At 35.9% G+C, this 4,844-nt stretch overlaps 1 long non-coding RNA gene across 1 annotated transcript; it reads left to right on the forward strand.

The window, feature by feature from the left end:
- The first annotated feature begins 1,550 nt into the window (after window positions 1-1,550).
- Window positions 1,551-1,950, forward strand: LOC119787074. The gene is made up of 2 exons (XR_005281285.1): window positions 1,551-1,664; window positions 1,770-1,950. It is a non-coding gene; the product is annotated as an uncharacterized LOC119787074 (long non-coding RNA).
- Window positions 1,951-4,844: the final 2,894 nt, after the last annotated feature.

A 4,844-nucleotide genomic window follows, 5' to 3' on the forward strand; every position in this document is an offset into this window, starting at 1 on the left:
GATGGAAAGACCAATGGGATCATCAGAAACTGGCAGAGTTACGATGACCTAGAGTAAATTAAAATTATACGGGCAAATGTAATTTAGTATAATTTAGTATTATGTGGGTTTAAGTTACACAGGTATTTTTTTTATTTTTATTTTTTATTTTTATTTTTTTATTGGGGGGGGTGAATCGTTTCCTGTTTCCTTGCTTTACTCCATATCAGTTGGTGGCGGTAATGCACATTTCACAAGTTTGCCAACCGCCATAAAATCTCATAAGAAGAAGAAGAAAAGTTCAAGAGAGGGCAAAATGTGAGGTAAGCTGTAGCTAAAATTCATCACTTTGTTGTTTTAAGTCATAGAATTTGTATTAATAGGGCTCGGGATCCACGTTGCATTGTGGACGTCGCAGTCATATTGACGGCTACGCAAACGTAAACATAGCTCTGACACAACGTTGTTGTTGAAAGAAGAGACAGAAGTAGAGAGAAAAAAGATGTTAAAATCCCGAAAAGGATCTGGAATTTACCGGGACACATTAAATAGAGAAGCCAGGGACCGGTATGGTGACAAAATCAGCATTATTAATAATTTGGATCCATATGAAGTTCCAAACAATGAGTGGAGCACCGATGAGTGAGCGCCTATACTTCAAAACAGTTCCGAAGCTACAAGTCCTTGGAGTCTCATGTGCAGTTCATGAATGGATGAGTTCAGGAGCTGCAGATCATAAAGCCAGCAAACAGTGGGAACACAGTAATCCGTACGAAGGTAAGCTGTGATCAGACGGGCTCTGGAACCTGCTAGTTTAGCAACTGCTAACCGCTAATGCTAACAACCACTCACGCATGTAATGTACTTTTAACTAGCTGCTATGTGTTTCAAAAGTGTAGTTAGTAACGTTAACTGCCAACCCTCCGGGTTTCTCACGTATTTGAGCCTTTTCCCGCTGCCATTTTTATTATTTTCCCGTAAAAGATCCCAACTTTGAAGGAAAGAAACAATGTAGGCTATAAAATAAAACCGTGCATCTTTAACTTACCAGAATGAAAATGCAGGGAACACACTCTCATTGACATTGGAATACTGTGGAAAGTTATGTTCGGTCGTCTTACAGCCGCGATCCAAGCAAGCCGACGACTCTTTATCTCTGACGCTTGGTCTCCATGGTTACGCGTCCATTCAGGAAAGCGGTGGAAAGTTAACCCATTTTCTATGTTTCCATGGCGATCATGCGTTGAGCTGTTACAGCCCACAATACAGCAACGGTTTACCATGGTTGAAATCAAGTTAAGGTGAAATTAATCAAATTAAAACACGGCTGAGAGGGAGTACAGTACCCGGTAGTCATAGGCAGTAGTCTGAGCCGCGGTAAAAGACGCATTCAACATGGCGGCGACGCGAAGTGCTTACGTCACGACGACCAAGCCCTATTCATTTTTGAGGTTAATTTTTTAAATTTACACATAACTAGTAATTTTGATTTGTGTATCTTTATGTGCAAATGAGACCAAAACCCTAAATTATTATATATATATTTTTTTATTAAAATTCATTATTTGGACAACTTTTTTTATATCATTAGAGATGAAAGGATAAGATACTGAGAGATATAAAGTATTAATTATTGTTTAATGCTCTTCACCATGCAGGTAGAAAGGATACCGCCAATCTTACAGGTAAGATTCATTCATAATCATATGTATCATCCATTCTTCCTGTATTACAGTCTTGCAATGCACCTGTTTTTTATTTTGTTTGTTTTTTTATTTTTTTATTTTCAGATGCGGAGGAGAGGAGAGTACCCTCGTTACTACTGTGATGGCATACCTGGACTTTGCCCTGAGTGCCAACATTGAATTCAAAGAAAATATAAGTTGCTTTCCACAATCTGTCACATATTGTTAGTTTTTTTTGTGACATGCCATTTGAAATCGTTTCTGATAAAGAATATTTACCTTTTGACTTGTGCAGTCCTCCTTTTTCATAATGTGTTCTTTCAATATTATTTACATTTTTGAAAGTTCCTTTTGTTGTAGCTCAGTTGATTTACATCATTTAGTTTTCATAGAAATGGTGTCGTTTCCACAAAGTTACATTGTGGCTGTAATTTGTTGGAGAGACAGTAGAACCAATAAAGTAGTTGTAAATATATTGTAACAGTGTTGTTTAACAATTGGAAAATTTTAAATGCAAGCAAAGCTAATAACTTGCAATATACAATGTTTCCTATACATTTTTGAACAATGACTGGAATCAATACAAATTTTCTTTACAAACCTGACATACAGACAAGTTGTTTATGTTTTAACAGTTAGAATCAACTTGTTTTATGTAATAAAAAATAAGTTGCAGAAACATATTGTTCAGATACAAACATAAGATTAAACGAGCAAAGCGAAGGTGTAATCAGGGTGGAGGTGATGGAAGCTCAGGTGAGGAGCAGTTGCACACATCAAGCTGGACTTTATGAAGGGTGAAGGACTTGAGACCGGCGCCGTTAGGCTGGGAGGGAGGCACCTGAGCAGGTGATTGGCTGAGCAGGTGAGATGAAGACAGACTTTATTCAAAAAGGTTTTCATGTAGAAAAAAGATAATTCTCTCTGGTGGTTACCAGTACAGTGTCTACTGCCGGGATCAGAAAGTTGAAGATTATTGTCAAATGAACTTTCTAAAACCTACTTTCTGTGCGAGTCTTTCCAGGTTGAAGCTACATTTAAGGTTTTAATTAATCACTTTGGGTTTTCCTACAATTGGATATTCATGTTTTTGGAGTGCAGTTCATGCATTTATTGCAATTGATAAAATTAATATGGTATTTCTGAATGGAATAGTGGGACACCAGTCAGTTTACTAGTTGAGCTGGAGTCCTTATAGGAGACATTATGGTCAATAATGATAATAATTGAGCCAGGTCACCTGCAACCAAGTATATTGTAGTTACCGAATGGCACTTGTTAAAAGTTCAAAAGTCCTTTGGTTTGTTTGTAAATTATATTCACAATGAGAATAATAAGAAAAAATATTTGGCAAATAAACAACAAAAGTGCACCATGAATGGACGTACTAAGTTGGCCAAAATTGTCGACTAAATGTTTTACAGACCAAACCTCTTTTCCATCTAGTTCTTACTAAATAAGCCAAAGGCTATCATATTTTAGATTTTAACTTATTTATTTTAAGAGTACCGTTCACAACATCAAAATATATTATTTGAACTTCAGCACCAGCATGTATTTGTTTATATCTGTTTTCTTAATCAGCGATGGACTGGGGATCTGTCCAGGGTCAGCAGCCTTCATGACCCCACTTGAGGATAACTCATAAAAATTAATGGATGGATAAATGTGCTCTTAATGTAATGTACATTTGTCTCCAAAATATTGATTTTATTTTATTTTTTATGACTTTTGTTAGAGATATATAGGGTGTAAGGATAGATAAATACATCTCCATAATGATTCCTTATTGTTGCTTATTTTAGATTGTTTGTTACTAAGATAATTTTAAATAAAGATTTCAAAATAAAAAAGGGACATACCACGTGACAGACATGCCACGTGACATATCACGTTTTGTAGCCATTTCTTTACTGTTTAATTAGTATTTTTAATGTTGAAAGTGTTCTTGGGTGTTTTGAAAGGCGTTGTCAAATAAAATACGTTATTATTATTATAATTATTATGAAACGGTCGGTACAGAAAATAGTGTCACTAGCGCCCCCGTCAGTTCCGGAATGAAATGGTCCCATTTCCATATAAGGTATGAGACTGACAGTGGTGCGTCCCCGCCCCTTTCTGTTTGCTGCAGCGAAGTGTACTTCACTGCAGGTGCTTACGGCCCCCGACCTCTTAGGGGCTCCCTAACTTACAGCTGGTAAAAAGTACCGGTCCTTATTTATACACAATGACATGCCAGATTTCAACATGATGGTGAGCCGTTTAAACATGGCACCAATAGCAAAGCAGACAGTGGTACTTTTAATTACTATGTTAATAACTGTGTATAGTTCATTAGACAGTTGGTTGATTTCAAACCGCAATAAACATCTTAAAAGAACGATGTACTTGAGTATTTTATTTTTTACTCTAAAACTTGGAATTATGGCTAATCAAGAGTGTTGTACTTCATATGGGGCCGACCCAGATAATGTTGCTTACGGGCCTATTGTTGTGTCATTACACCATTGGTGCAGAGAGAGGATCTGTATCTTTTTTAATTTCCTACAAAATTTTTATATAGAGAGTCACTGAAAAAGAAAAACAACCATTTCAAAATCAGAATTGAAATCATACATCAATCACACTGAGCCTGGTTCTGCTGGAAGTTTCTTCCTGTTAAAAGGGAGTTTTTCCTCTCCACTGTTGCTACAAGCATTCTTAGTGTGAGGGATTGTATTTGAGTCAAGAGTCAATGCAATCAACTGGTTTTCCTTAGATAGAAAACTTTGAATCAATTTGACTGTATGATCTGGTTGAACTGTAAAGTGCCTTGAGATGACATGTGTTGTGAATTGACTCTATATTAATAAACTGAATTGAATTGAATACAATTAGAAATTTTATTTAAAAAGCAATTTCTCATTTTATATTTTAAATTTAGTAATTTATGAACAAAATATGGCAGTCTAACCAATGAGGGGGCTGCATACATCTGAGGAGCAACTATGATCAGTTTAACTGGATTTGAGTCTGTCAGAAGGGTCACCAGAAGGGTCACTGAATTACTAAATGCAGCTACAAAGGCGATTGGAAAATACAAGTTAAAAAGGAATAAGGCTTTTTTTTTTTAACATTGACATTTCAGTATTTTATAATGGATTAATAAATACAATGTATAATTCCTCTTGAATACTTAAT

This window comes from Cyprinodon tularosa, unplaced genomic scaffold, assembly GCF_016077235.1.
Source record: "Cyprinodon tularosa strain WSP-4 unplaced genomic scaffold, ASM1607723v1 ctg287, whole genome shotgun sequence".
Classification (NCBI taxonomy): domain Eukaryota; kingdom Metazoa; phylum Chordata; class Actinopteri; order Cyprinodontiformes; family Cyprinodontidae; genus Cyprinodon; species Cyprinodon tularosa.